Below are 17149 nucleotides of genomic sequence, written 5' to 3'. Positions count from 1 at the left end.
AAAAGCAAACCGTCATTGCATGATATAGTTCGCTAATGAACTCTAATAAATGAGAAACATATTGAAGTCCTTTTAAAAGTTTATTTCCTCGTACGTTCCATATGTAAGTCTCATAAAAAGAAACCACGCGCTCTATATATTTGATCTGAAACTATTATATACTATTATTATTATTAACAATATTATTATTATTAATATTATTATTTTTAATAATAATAATAATACTAATACTACTACTAATAATAATAATAATAATAAGCAACAATAATAAAAAATAATAATGACAGTTGTTGTCACTTAGCTTCCAGGAAACACCACAGCTTTTTAAACCAGATCTTTGATGACTAGTGTAAAAGCGTCATGTGAGGCAATAATAAAAAGGACTAACAATAATAAAAAAATAATAATGACAGTACGATATAGTAACAATTAAAGACAAATAATTTGTATTTTATACTTTTTAATAAATGGATGGCATGATGTTTTAATTCTTCTTAAGGTACAAACATGTTTAATATGAATCATTGCAGCGTTTTTTAACCGTTTTTTCTTGTCGATTCCGAAAATATATCCTGTAAAATCAGGAGTTTGATTAAAATCAGCTTCCTTAGAAAATTAGAAATGCAGAGGTTTTCGTTTAGACTTCGTTAAAATATAACTATAGGCTGTTTGAAAAAAAAACAAAATATTTATTTGGCGTGTTGACACTGTAGAGTGATTAACATGGGTAAAATTGAGATCCAACATTTTTTAGATATTCAATTTGCAATAAACAGATGATATTTTCATTAAATTAAGTTTTAGAGGCATCTATTTTGTCTGGCACTCAAGTGATGTTATTCGTGATTAATGCTGGTGCTCTTACCTTACTCATTTCTTACATCTAAGACTCAACTGAACTTAACATCTCCATTTAATTCATTAATAAGTAAAATTTGATTTAAAATCATTTTTTTATTTCATGTTGACGCGACCTGATCATTACTTTGAGAAAACAGTTTCTGCATTCCATTCTCTGATTACGGATAAAATAGTTTTCACTGCTGAGAGTTTGTTAAAGAAATGTAGAATATGAATGACATTCATATTACCTAATTCGGGAAGATTCTTATGTAAAAACATACGAATAATTTACGAATATGTTCATGGTCAGCTTTGCTGTACACTGGTTTGAAATCTATATTACCTCAGACTGTAGTGAACATATTTCACTATGGCATTTCACTATGGCATATCGTTTTGCGAAACCTTTCCATTTCAATTAGGCATCTAATTTACCGGTTATAGTTAAGCGTTTTATAATGTGAAATTTCTCGAAAGTATTTTAAAACAATTTAAAATGTTTGCCAGAAACAAGAAAATGTTGTAGCGCAAATTCGCAGTGTGGGCTCGAATCATTTAGCCGTCGGGAATAATTGGATCATCAATAATTTTCTCTTGATTGAATTTACATCAGTGACGAACTCTCAAAACAGTTTCCTAAGAGACAGCAATGCTCAGTTAACAAGCAAGAAAGCAAAATCTAAGAGAATGTAAAAGAAACAATTAATTTAAATATGAATCAAAATTAATCGGCATTAAATTTTCTATTTTTTTTAATTATAAATTACAAACTATATTTAGGAGATAACTATCCAGAATAAACTCATTTATTTGAGAGAACCGGTATATGCATATGATCCTTAATTTCGTTTTGGAAGAAATGCTCAAGCAAGGAAAACTATCGCCGAAACTTCAATTTCCGCCCTTTGCATAATATCCGTCGTCTGATGTTCCTAGGCATTTTGCAACAACACCTCAATGTTCTTATTATTCAATTTTCACTCCAAAAGAGGCAACGTGTCACTTCGAAGTAGAGGAGGTAATATCGGGGGCATAAATTGCAGGGGCATTATGGAGGGAGATGAGCAGCAAGATGCCTGTTCACGGTACACTTGAACTGCTGCATTACAGTACAGCTGAAAAAAGCAGAATCCCAGAAGGGTGTTCGAAAGTCTAGCAGTTCCGGGGGGGGAGGAAACAATTGGAATAGAAGTCTTTCTCATACCTAAGGACTTCTACTGTGCAGGGGTGGGATTTCGCTCCTTGTCGAATTTGGCAGGAGTATTTACGTCGAGGGGATACAAATGCGTGTAATTCGCAAGAGCGTCTACCAATAAAATATTTGTAGAAAATTTGTAGTGACTACTCTTAACTGAATTTACACTAAATACTAATGTATCTGATTACTCTCATCTGTTAATGCTTCGACCGCTCTCATCTTTAAATCATTTTCATAATCTCCTTTTCAGATAATCAAAACAATGTTACACCTACGTAATGAATCTACAGCCTAAGGTGCCTCAATTTTTTGTCTGTTATCTCGCTTTTGAATAATTTATTCCTGTCTCATTTTTCGTCACTCAATCTAAACGGCAGGCATTAGGAACGTGAATGTGTTTGTTGATATCCACATCATAAATAAAATTGTTGGGAGAGTTCATAAAAAGCGCATTATCTATTAAACGTCTAATAATTGTAATTATGTATTATATTCTTTTTCTAGACTATCCGTGACCCCTTGGGTCAGTATTTTATATTAGGTATGGAATTCATGTATGAGCGTGACACTTGTAACGTAAAGAAAATAGTTTTTTGTAAACATATCAGAAACATTTCTATGAATGTATATTAAAATGAACACAGAATATAGATAGATTTCTATGAGTCGTTCTGTTTATTATTAATGATTATTTTTGAAAAAAAAATAGTTACGGAATTATAAGTGGTTGGCCATACTTATGGGTGCACTGAACATATACCATAATACTTATTATAGTTAAATTCAAAGTTTGATATATCTTCTTTTTTTTTACATCGTTCATTTCTGTATTACGTTTAAGTTATTTTAACCCCCACTCCTCCCATGTTAAATAATAATTTAGAAATAATAATGTTAATATTTCAGCGTCCGAATTATTCTCTTGTTTTCTGTTTATTTTAACCCCCACTCTTCTCATGTTCAATAGTAATTTCGAAATAATAATGTTAATATTTCAGCGTCCCAATTGTTATTTTGTATTATTTCTCGTTTAAATTATCCAAATAAACAATGCATTTTTTTTGTACATCGTTCATTTCGGTATTACGTTTCAGTTATTTTAAAACACACACTTCCCATGTTAAATAATAATTTCGAAATAATAACTTTAATATTTCAGTACGCAGGTCATGCGCGCATGTGCAACCGGATGTCGTAAACCGGAAAGTGGGTTGCATACATCGTTACAAGATCATTTGAGTTTTATAATTATACAGATGGATATAAGCCGGCGATTAAGTAAAATAATGTCACCCACTTTCAAACGCGATTTCAATGGAAAATGTTCATACTTTAATATATACTTATTTGTATGAACATACTATATAATACCATACTTTCTTTTGTTATTAATTAAATATAATTTAAACAAAATTTTAAACTGGTCGATGTGTACAATGCGAAAGAATGATAGTATATATTTTACCTAATTATTTGCATGAAAACTGTTGCCACATGCGAACCAACCTTTCAAATTAGGAGTACTATGAATGAAAGAAACTGTATCTTTATAAGCCTCTTAATCTGGCCGAATGTTAATCGACAGCAATAAATATAACCTTAACTAGTGTTATTGATAACATCTTATAGAATAAGTAATCTCATTATGAAAAAGATAAAATAATGTATTCTGAAATTGGTATATTGTTATTTGTAGATAGGTAAAATACATATGGTTCGGATTATGTAAATAATTTATCTCGGGTTAGATGTCATTCTCCCAATGTTTCGACCTTTGTAAACTCTGACCAGCTTCGCCTTTATATTGTAAGACGCTGACATCTTTTTGCCGGGTTCGGAAAACACCGTGTCATTTGATTTATTAATCAACGTATAATTTATAAGAATCGAGCTAAAAGATATATTATTTTTTCACAGATAAATATGTCCATGGGACAAAAAAATAGTAATATAAATTTTAAGAACTCAGAACGAGGTTTAAATAGAATGTGGGTGTTCGACTATATCGGGGTATCTTTAGAGTAAAAACACATTATTCTTACTGATTTTTTTGTTACACGGTGGTCACCACTTATCAAGGGCCGGAAGCCACTCAGGGATAAGGGTTATTGCAAGTACAGTACGTTAGTGTAGAGATTTAATGAAGTGTTTACTTAAGAAGGCGGTTCATTAGGAATTTGTTAGGCGTGTCGTTCTAAGAAAGAAGCTTTGTTCAAGGAATCTACGTTTTGATTTAGGTACAGATAAAGAGTGGGGGAAATTTTTTCACAGTAAATTCAGCTAGACCGGTGTTTTTCGTGAAAGATTGGCGAGGGGGACCAGAGATTGGAGTTCAGACGAGCACCTGCCATGGAAATAACGGTAAAACAAGGATAGGCTCGCAACGTCTCGTCTGTGGGAGATAGGTTGTAGGGTAGATAAAAGAGCATCCCCCACTAAGCTACGAAGTCTATTTTGTACACTGTCAAGGCAGGATATGCTGTTTTTAGCAGCACCTGCCCAGATATGGCAGCAGTATTCCATCCTTGGAGGTACTTGGCTTTTATATATAGAGAGAATTGCATCAGTAGTGAGATATCTTCTGGAGCGGTAGAAGGATCCCACCATATTTCCAGCGACCTTGGCAACAGATTTGATGTACGTGTTCCATTTCAGATCAGGAGTAAAGGACAAACACAGAAGCTTGTCAAGACATGGAGCTTCTTCTAGACGAGAGCCATTCATTTCAATTGATGCCAGATGGGGATCAGAGCGTTGATGATGTAAAGATAGGAGTTTGGTTTTAGATGCATTACAGGTAACCAGCCACGTCTTCCCACGCGCTCGAGATCAGAGGAGAGAGAATCAGAGAGAACTTTGTCATTTACAGCCTTTGATGTGTTGCCGTAGATGGTCGTGTCATCAGCATAGATGTCAACGAATGATTTAAGTATGTGCTTAGGGAGAGCATTTATGTAGATCAGGAAGAGAGTTGGACCCAGGATGGACCCTTGAGGGACTCTAGCATTAATACTGCAGGCCTCTGATTTTTGTCCATCGACCACTACCTTTATGAGCCTATAGGAGAGAAATGATTTATTGATTGAGTAAACATTTACAGTCATACCGAAGCTGGAAATCTTGTGAAATAGACCCTTATGGCATACCTTATCGACACATGAATATATGCATATAAGTAATTTCTTAACCACTGATGCCATGTTATATGTGATGTTATTCCCGCCATACATACAACGCATGGCAACATGATAAAATATGTTAATTCGTATATATTTTGTCTCACCTAAATTTTCTATCTACATGCAAACAATATGATATTATTCTGTTCAAGAATGTGCATTTTCACCGTCTGTTTATGGAGACTACTAAACCTATTGAATTTAAAAGTTTATTCATCGGAATCAGCTAAGAAGAAATAATTCACAAATCGATTAAGTATATATCGGTTTTCTATTTATTGATATTTGTTTTTATATCGCTGAACACGATCGTATTACATTCGTTCAGATGAAAAAGGGGTAACATACATATACATACGTATCATGTATATACTCATCTGCATATGAATATATACACGTATCAGGTATATAGTCCTACGCATATGCATATATACACGTATTACGTATATAGTCATATGCATATATACACATATCAGGTATACACCCATACGCATATGCATATATACACGTACCATGTATATACTAATATGCAGACGCATACATAGACGTATCATGTATATACTCATATGTATATGCATATATACACGTATCAGGTATATACTCATATGCATATATACACGTGTCATTGATATACTCATATGCATATGAATATATACACATATCAGGATATACACTTATATGCATATATACAGAGAAACATACGGGGATCTTTGACTTTTAAACAATATCGCTCGATATCATATTTTTGCTATTTAATACCATACACTATATATATATATATATACATATGTATATATATATATATATATATATATATACACATGGTTTCCTAATAGAAGCAGGTGGTTAAAAAATTCATAACGTCTTTATTTGTCATATTTTTATTTTATTTTATCAGATCATCTTGATTAATCCATCCAAGGTCATAATGGGTCGTTACACTATCGACGAGCGGGTATTTATCGTACAATCGTATTTTCGGTTGAATGAGTTAATAAAAAAAAAAATTAAAAAAAAAAAAAACTCCAAGAAAATTTCGACTTTAGACGAAACTTCACAAGAAATTCCCCTTACTCCAAATGCAATAAAAACTATGGTGGCTTGATTTCGTGAGCAAACGTCTTTATGTGACTACTCTAAATCTGGTAGACCCCTACGGAAAGAAGTGGTGAGAATCGTCAGAGATTAGCGGAGAGCGTGGGCGAGAATGCATCCACATCAGTAAGAAGGCGATAAAGTCAAATTGTCGTCTCTCGAACATCTCTTCACACAATGCGAAATGAAGAGTGCAAATTTCCATAGAAAATTCAATTGGTGCAAGAGCTTCATCCAAACGATTCGTAAAAAAGGTTGGAATAAACCATGCAATTCCAAGATTTAGCCAATGGGGATCCAAAATTTCTCCCAAACCTCATTATGTCTGATGAGGCCCACTTTCATCTTTATGGTTAATAAATAAGCAAACTTGCAGGATTTGGGGATCAGATAATCTCCACGCAACATCACAACGGCAATTACACCCTTTAAAATGTACGGTATGGTGGTGAGTAACGGCGGATAAAGTAATCGGAATTGGTGGACATTTGAGTAACACAATTTTTCATTACTAAAACAGTGTGAAAAACATACGCTAGATCATGTTGTGTATATAAAATTAGATTCAGTAGACTATGATATCTCCCTATAACATAATATATTTTTTTCCTACTCGTAAAAGAACGGCAAACACGTTTTTCAGTACAAAATACAAAATACAAAACCATCTTAGCTCGTATATAACGAACAAACGTAATAAAAAATAAGCGATTTTAGTTGATTAATTATGTAAATTAAAAATATTTTAATTTAGATAAATATGTAATAGATAAGAGTTTAAGACTTTAATTGGTTATTTGAAAACATAGGTAAATAAAGTCAGCACTCTGTTTGTTCAGATAGATACCACGCAGTTTAATATATATATATATATATATATATATATATATATATATATATATACATATATGGGGAGGGAGAGGTAGGTATAGAAATATATGCATACATATATATATATATGGGTATATATATATATATATATATATATATGGGTATATATATATAGAGTTATATATGTACGCACATATATGTATTTGCGCACGCATATCTATGGACATATCTGCATATATATATATATATATATATATATATATATATATATATATACATATATACAGGATGACCCCCCCAAATAAAAAAAAAGATAAATGGAGACCATCTAGAACATATGCTGTAGAACGGAGAAAAAAAGGCCAAAGCTCTAGTGTTTTGATGTGATGTTTTGACTACATTAAACTAATTATGACCAGCGTTTCATTTTATTCGGACAAAACCCTAAGAAACGGAGCCAAATTAGAGTTGGAGTCCGTTTTTTGGATCACCCTATATGTATATATATATATATATATATATATATATATATATATATATATTAACGTATATATTTATATATGTATATATAAACGTATATATATGCGTATATATACGTATATATACATATATCCGTATATATATACCTATATATATGTAAACAAATATATATATATGTAAACAAAAAAATATATATATATATATAATTATATATGTATATAAATATATCCATACACATATTAAATGATTAATTTAGTAAAAGGTTTGTTGAGGGAAAACACATTTCAGTGAAAACATCTAACACTCAAGATAAGAACAGCATTCTGAATAATTCAAATAGTGCGCACTTATTTTATTAGCTTTTCTTTGTTTTGAATTATCATGTTATAAGATTTTTTTACTGCATTTAATGGATATTGCTCCCATGTATAATATCTTTGTGTATTTATGTTTCACTTGGCAGACTAGCAAAAGTGCAACAGCATTTTTATAAGGGTCCTGTATTTGCTCATAAATGTAATTTTACATACAAACATAAAATGTAATGCTAACTTTTCGGCATCGTATTTTGCTATGAACACGGCATTCTGCTGTACACAAAGAACAGCTCGAATTTACGATAAATTAAACCTAATCAGCTCTTTCCAATTCTTCTATGTCTAACTAATCGTGTTCATCTTGTGAAAGGGGGAATTGAGAATTTGCAGTATAGAAGAATTAATCGATGGTGTAAGAAGACTAATTACTGCTAAACTGACACCCAAGCTGAAGAGAAAAGCAACGCGAAGGTAATTTGCACAGAATAAATAAACAACCTAATGCTAAAATTCAGAAAATTCGTAAACAATTAATTTAATCATTATGTATGTTTTGTTGTGATTTTTTCTGATAGAGTGAAAGTTTTATTTGTATTGCTGTCGAAATTCCAGCGACCAGCAAACAGCTGTCGTAGACGTTAAGTATTTAAACGTGTTTTGTGCGTATATTTCTAAAGCAATGTTCGATTCCTTTGGTCTTCCATCTTGTTTTGGACTCTGATTTGCGTTTATTGATGACAGTAAATCGAAAGGAAAGACCAACATGGGTTCATGGCAAAGTGATGTGGAAAATGTCGTAATTGTCGAATGGAACGTATTCGAAAACGAACGACTATTAAGAGTGCGGTATCGATTTACAAATAGCGAACGATAATTAATTGGAAGGTATAAAGAGTTAGCGAATAGTTTTACGGATTTAAAAAAAAAGAAGTTGATTGAATGTATGGACACACATACTATATTTCTGAAAAAATATCCCAGGCTGAGTTCTACTAACAAATAAAAGAATCACAGCGTCAGCCTCGTAAGCCTGAACATAACCATCTAATGCACTTTTCTCCATTCCAATGAGGAGAACGTATTATTTCTTTATGAATGCAAAAAACTCAACATGCACTTTAAAAATCCTATCCTGTATGTAAATATAGCAAAAAATGAAGTATAATATATATTTCCTTAAAGGGGTTTGGATGTAATATTGCACACTTATTTAGCTTATCCTATGATAAAAACCAACAACTAAAGACACATACATTTTCCCTCGTAATAGTATATGTGATTGCGATACTGTGCCGAACAATTACAAGCAGACAGATGACATCACTGAGGCACTGGAAATAAATCTTTCTATTTCCCTGCAAACATTATTTTTTATTTAATCCCAATCTAAGCAAGTGAATCCATTTAGAACACGCACATTCCTGCATATAACGTCAATACCAATACGTTGCACACGCTCTCATAGTCACCACAATCTTACAGGACCTGAGCTCTTTCTATATCCTTATTGATATAAATATGCGTAGATTTCTTTATGCGGGTAACATTTTCTGTTTTAACATCAAATAACAGGATACTTATTTTTTGTCACAAGGGTGTCTATTAATCAGTAAGATTTCGTCTCTGACAACCACGTATTACGTCAGTTACAGAAGCTTATGTGCTCAGAGAAACACTTAAAACATAGAACAGTTTTCTTAAATATTGTTTTTGTTATTATAATTTCACCACAAACAAAGCACATTGCCACTTTGATGTAGGAGGCTACTATCAGGGACCTATGCTACAGGGTTACTATGAAAGGAGTTGGACAGCAAGACCTCGGTTAACGTTAGACTTGAACTTCTGCATGCCAGTACAGTAAGAGAAGCAGGGACTCGGAAGGGAATTCCAAAGTCTAGCAGTTCTGGGGAAGTAACTACTGGAGTAAAAAAGCTCTCTTAAATCTAGGGATCTCTATTCTGTAAGGATGGGATACAGCTGATTGTCGGGTTTGTCGGGGATATTTACGTCAAGGGGGTACAAGTGCTTGCAGTTCGTCGAAGCATTCACCATTAAAAAAGAACTGGCAGAGGGATGCAACATTTCGTCGATGGGACAGAGGCTGAAGCTTAGATGACAGTTCAGAACCTATCAGGTTGGCGACTTTCGTTTGGAACTTATCTAAGAGCGAGAGACTTGTAGCAGATGCACTAGCCCAAATATGACAACAATACTTCATACATGGGCGAATGGTGGCCTTATAGTGTTTCTCAGATATATGACATTTACTGACACACAAATCCATGATTGAAAACAGTCAGGAAAACGAAAACCTAAACATAACTCATATATTACAATTAAAATATGAGAACAAGTGAATATATACATTATTTAATACATCTTCATTTACAAACAAGTTCAAAAATATATTTTAATTAGATGAATATTGAATCGACTAAATTAAACTTTTTATGAATATTCATGTTTTAATAAGTACTACATATATATCGATCTATTATTTGGACAAAAAAACTTCTTGCGGAATTTTAAATTTTGATATCAACTGATATATTTTCCAATAAGGTTGCGTAATAATTACTTTACATATAATTTTAAAGAACGTTTATTCTTCCATCTAATCGTAAAAATTACAATCGTTTTAAAATAAGTACGTCCCCATTTCAGAACGTTGAATACCAGATTAAGAAAAGGAAAATGCGCACAATATTTTTTTTATTTCAATTTAAGCTAGGCAATAAAAGCTGCTGAAAAATCTTGGAATATCAAGGAAAGTTTGTCCCAGGAACCACTATAAAAAGGTAATTTAAGAATTCAAAATTTGCGTATCTTAATCAAGAAATATTGCGACTATTCTTCTGATATTTCCGATGTGTAATCATACAAATTCCTTTTTTTTTCTTTTAAAGTTTATGAGTTTCTATTCTTTTGATGAGTAAGTGCAAAATGAATTTAAAAATTGGCATAATGTAAAAATGAATTACCCTATGAAACAAATGCTGTCAAGAAATGAACATTTTTATCATGACCGAAAGAAATAAACGGTAAGATTGACACAATCTTGAAATTTGGAATATATACCATTTTGTAATTTATTTGTATATGCTCTGCAGGTACATTTGAGCTTCACTAATACACCACAAAAGTGAAATATACTTGAATAAGCATATTCTCCCCTCAATATATATATATATATATATATATATATATATATATATATATATATATATATATATTTAAATAAGGGAGTATATATATATATATATATATATATATATATATATATATATAATGTGTGCGCGACTGCAACTGGATTAGGGAATGTTATACGTTTTCTTGTAGACTTCATAGTGTTAACTATGTGTACACTAAGATTATACGCACTTTTTAAATGTGTGTAATTCTCATATTTATTGCTTCACTAGTGGACATGTAATGTGGATAAGTAGCACACTACTGGAGTCACTGTACTACTTTATGCGTTTGTCGGGCCAACACACAGATTTGACGATGATAAAGAAAAACAGCAAGAAGATGAGGTGGGTTGCTTTGTTTAACAGCGTATCAACCCTTTTCGGATTATTTAATGTAAAATCCAGTAGTTTAGGGAGAAAAAGTCTGAACGTTTACAAATATTTATTCATAAGGTTTAGTTGCGTTGTTTGTAGAGAATTTTATTTTAATTATTGTAATTTGTCACTCTCATAAAGCAGAGTATTTGATCAAGACGGTTGTTTTCAAAGATGTTCTAAGATTTAAGAGATGGTTTCTAGCATTATCAATAACTCTGTATTCTATGGAAATGTATTTGATAATGCAAGTTTTTTTTTTTTTTTGACAGAATGGGCATTATGGCTGTCGGCCTTGTTCAAGTATCTAGGAGTATGTGACTTTTGTATGAATCCTGGATATATCAAATTGTCATTTCCTTGATATTCTACAAGTTGTGTTCCATTCTTTTAGAATGTTTTTTTACACAGTGATGATCACTTATCAAGGTCCGGAAGCCACTCAGGGATAAGGGTTATTGCAAGTACATTACGTTAGTATGGAGATTTGAGGAAGTGTTTAATTAAGGGGGTGGTTCATTAGGAATTTGTTAACATTGGACTTGAAGACACCCAAGTTGTAGCCCAGAAGGAAGCATGCAGACGGAACAGAGTTCCACAGGCGTGCAGTTCTAAGGAAGAAGCTTTGTTCATGGAATCCGCGTTTCGTTTTAGGCACAGATATAGAGTGGGGGAAATTTCTCACAGTGGATTAAGCTAGACCGGTGTTTTTTTGTGAAAGATTGGCGAGGGGGGACCAGAGATTGGAGTTCAGACGAGCACCTGCCGTGGAAATAACGATAAAGCAAGGATAGGCTCGCAACGTCTCGTCTGTGGGAGAGAGGTTGCAGGGTAGAGAAAAGGGCATCCCCCACTAAACCACGAAGTCTATTTTGTACTCTGTCAAGGCAGGATAGGCTGTTTTTAGCAGCTCCTGCCCAGATATGGCAACAGTATTCTATCCTTGGACGTACTTGGCTTTTATATAGATAGAGAATTGCATCAGGAGTGAGATATCTTCTGGAGCGGTAGAAGGATCCCTCCATCTTTCCAGCGACCTTGGCAACAGACTTGATGTACGTGTTCCATTTCAGATCAGGAGTAAAGGTCAAACCCAGAAGCTTGTCAAAACACGGGGCCTCACCCAGACAAGAGCCATCCATCACAATTGATGCCAGATGGGGATCAGAGCGTTGATGATGTAAGGATAGCAGTTTGGTTTTGGATGCATTAAAGGTAACCACCACATCTTCCCCCACTGAACCACACGCTCGAGATCAGAGGAGAGAGAATCAGAGAGAACTTTGTCATTTACAGCCTTTGATGGGTTGCCGTAGATGGTCGTGTCATCAGCATAGATGTCAACGAATGATTTAAGTATGTGTTTAGGGAGGTCATTGATGTAGATCAGGAAGAGAGTTGCGGCCAGGATTGACCCCTGAGGGACTCCAGCATTTATATTGCAGGCCTCCGATTTTTGTCCAGATATAATTAGATATAATTTGGTAGAATGTGTTATTGATGTTTCTGTTCCGTTGGTGCTGGATAAAATAATTGATTGCTTGAGGTTTAAAGTCAATATAGGGCATCTTTATTGATTCGGGTTTCAGGTTTAATGCTGATTTAGCGGCAAAATCGGCTTGTCCATTTCCTTTTATTCAGATGTTGCTTGGGATACTTTTTTTATGTTACGCTAATGGGCCAATTTTGTTTAGTAGTTTGATGATTAGAGGGTTTTGGAGTTATTTCGTATTCAGTAATGTTAGAACAGGAAGTGAATCTGAATGTAATTGGATTTTCTTTATTTTTTCATAAAATGTTGAGAGCTAGGTACATAGTACATGTTTCGGCAGTAACAAAAATATTGTTTCTATCGGAAGGGCTTTTCTTTTAGAGTTTTTTCATTCGATTCAGCAGCGCACGTTACTCTACTGTGGTCTAAGAAGCCGTCACTGAAAATGTGTCACGGGATTTCCGGGGATATTGCAGGCTTTCTCGTGTTAGGTATGAGGGCGGGTTTTCCGTTTTGTGAGTTCATTTAATTTAAGTATTACTTTTTTTTTTTTTTAGAATCGAAGGTCCAGTTTCATTCAGTATGAGTCTTGGATATTTTCTGGAACCATTTTTGATTCCTGTAGTATTGTTTTCATTTTAAGAACAAAGCGCTTTATGACCTTCTTTTCGCTTCGAATGACTTCATGCATTGAATGGAGCTTCGTATGCCGGATTACTTCAATGTGCTTTTAATTAGTATAGTATAATCACCCAGTTTGTGACTTATATTTACAGAGATTTCATTAGCTACTGCATAAGGACTTTCAACTGTTGGTGTTCTATAAGCACTCTGTCCGAAGATCAGACCTCCATGGCAGATTGGGTCTAAAGTTTGTTAGGCAGGATTTTCTGGCTGATTGGAATATACAATTACCGTAATATAGTTTTGATCTAATCGAGTCCTATATAACATCATTTCCATTATTGATCGGCTCCCCACTTGGTGTGGGCTATTACACGTAGTAGTTTCAGTTTTCTAATTGAGTATTTCTTAGGTTTCTCACGTGGAGATTAATGTCATTATTTTATTGAAATATTTGTCCCGGAAATATGTGTCTTTTAACAGTGGGGATTACTGCCATTCCGAGATCCAGTGTAGGGTCATTGTGAAGTTTTCTCTTGCAACATAAATGAATGCATCTGCTTTTTGATTTGGAAAATATATATCCAGTATTCATTACCCGTTTGTCTAATTTATTTAAGCATTGTTGGAGTTTGTGAGCATTGGTGTGCATATACTTATATTTGCAATACACCAGAAGGTCATTGTTTTGTTTATTACACAGGCAGCACCACATTATCAAGGCCAAGAGGCCACTCAAAGATAAATGTTAAAGAGTGTACAGTAGAAATTGGACAATATAGTAATCATTAGTAATAAAAATTCGGTAAACTTGATAACTTATATGGAACGGTTCATCAAGAACTTATTTACGTTAGACTTGAAGACAACCATATTGTAGCAAGCCGGAAAGTAGGAAAACGGAAGACAATTCTACAGGCGTGCAGTTCTAAGAAAGAAGCTCTGTTCATGGAATCTATGTTTAGGTTTAGGCACAGATAAAGAGTGGGGGAATAATTGATAATGTTATCTGCACCACAAATCTTGCAATTTTGTTATCTGCACCAAAAGTTTTGTTAATTTTGCAGGTAATATGCAAATAAGATCCCCCAACGCCAGGGTCCAAACATTTCACTATGCTGTACATTTTAACATTGAAATTGTGACACGGGTTATATGCTACTTTGAGGGATTCCATCTCCCTGGTTTGTGATGTCTGAGTAAGCGGATCAATGTGGACCCTGAATTTTCGTCAGATAAGAATTTTTTTTATAAATTATGTTAGTCTACATTAAAAATTTCCATATTCCCATGTAATATCGTAGGTTTACTCTAGGACGAAAACGATTGCTGATAGGTGCTCATTTCTGATAAATACTTCTTTTATCGCTTTATTCTAGTCGAAGTAGGTGATCCTTGTGCTTCGCTTATTACTGATCCATGTGGTAGGCTTGAAATAAAGTTCTTGAATTCGAGATACCAAACCAATTTGTCATTTACTATTATTTTTCCCACATCTTGCATACGCAGCTAGTTAATGAAATTGGTCTTTAGTTGTGCCGGTTCGATCTCCAAGCTTTCTGGTTTGTTTTTATTTGAGCTTTCTGATTCTTTCTGTCTTCGGCATTTTCTTCGCTCTTGGGTTCGAAGAGTTCGCATTTGTTTTCGTCCTCAAGCAGTACAATTTCGATTTTATGTTTCTTATGTTGATTTTCATTCGGGGTGTTTGTTTGGTGGGTCAAATACCCTTGGGTTGATAGTAGTATTGACTAAGCTTGGCGTTTGCTGTTTTTTTTTGTTTGTAGTATTTGTGAAAAAAAAAGGATTAATGATTGCTCGAGAAGAGAAGGATCGGCATGCACTTACCTTGAATACTAACAAAGAAGAATTGTTGTTGTTATCCACCCTTTTAAAGTTTTTTTTGTGCTCCGGATCACGTGATAGTTAATCATCTGACCATTCCATTATATAAGAAGGGGGATTCCCTTGTCTTTTTGCTCTTTTTTTCACAACAAATTGATTCGGTTGCCGGCGATTGAAGGTAAATCTTTTCCACTTTCGGCTGGCAGAAAATACTACAAGACGGTTACGTCGAGGAAGGGGGCAATTCTTTCGCAACCTAAGGTAAGTGCATTGCTCCCTTCTCGATCCGAGCGGTCATTGATTCTTTGCTGGAAATTAATTTTTTCACATATTTTAGTTTCATTATTCTGCCATTAGGGATTTTTCTTAAGGTCCAGTTAAGTTTATATGCTACAATTTTCTAAATAATGTTGTTACTAGAAATTTTAATTTTTTATCGATTCAACCAGATTGTTTTGTGCCGTTAATCGTCTTTAAATAGGGTTATATATATATATATATATATATATATATATATGCGTTGGTGAGTCTGGTGTGCTCTCAACTAATCTTATTGTTACCGGGTATGTTTGTGTATTTTTGGTGCATTTGATGATTGCAATTATGTGTTTCTCTTTCTTCTAAACTTCATTCTTTTGAGCCAGCTGCGTCTTCTTATTTTATAGTTTGCGCATTTTAATTGCATTTCGCAATTATTATGTTCTCCCATTTACAACAGTTTTTGCATATTAGTAGTCTGGTGAATATGTCTTTGTGATGGCCACATTTATGGCAGTTTTGACATCGTAAAAGGATTCGGTATATAAAATTTTACTTTTTCTTTTAAATATCCGGGTTTTTTTTTGTTAATTTCAGTAAGAGGTTTGGGGACATTGAAGATTAGGATGTAGTTGTTCGATGAAATCATGCACTTGCTTTTTATTCTTTGGGTATCGATGGTTCCTTGTTCCTTTAATTACTTTTAATTTAATCAGGCGGGCAAAGTGAAAGTTCTAGGATTTTTATCATGTCCTTTCAGGAGTTCAAAGTTGCGTGCAAATAAGCATTTAGTTTAAGGTTTTGTATATGGTTTAGAAGTGAAGTTGTTGAGAATTCTTTGGAGAACTTCTATAATGGGTGCGTTTTTTTTTTTAGTCTTTTTTTAATTACTGCGTTTTTTGTTATTGATCTAATCGTTCATCAATTCTGAATTGGGGTAATGAGATATTGGGAATATTTTATCGTTGATTTTGTTATCTTCTTCTGATTTGGAGTCTGTGGATTAGCGCACTGGGCTGGATTCAATATGAGAGCTTTTGTTTTTGTTGGTTGCGATGGATAAACTTTTGTTTATATTTTATCTTCATTATTCCCCACGCGGGTCGGAGCCCATTTGTCGGAGATGCAAGGGTGAAAATTCCTTCGCAGAATCATCCCAGACATACAAGGAAGGTATACTCACACTAGTGAGGGATTGCTATTATTTCAGGTTCCTCCTTGATTTCCTGACCGATTTTTGATGAACACTTCAGTTATAATCTATTCCTGTAGCAGTTGTTCCATACAAGGCTGATTGACCTTTTGGTACTTAATTATGCTCTATCTTTTCTTTCTGATTGAGTCAGACCATTTTTAGAGGTTGCTGATTGCTTATGTTTTCTGGAGTAGGGTTTTTTTAAAGTTAGTATTAGAGCTTGGTG

The sequence above is a fragment of the Euprymna scolopes genome, chromosome 5 (genome assembly GCF_053919585.1).
Source record: "Euprymna scolopes isolate OS-2025 chromosome 5, ASM5391958v1, whole genome shotgun sequence".
Taxonomy (NCBI): domain Eukaryota; kingdom Metazoa; phylum Mollusca; class Cephalopoda; order Sepiida; family Sepiolidae; genus Euprymna; species Euprymna scolopes.
This window is presented reverse-complemented; position numbering follows the sequence as displayed.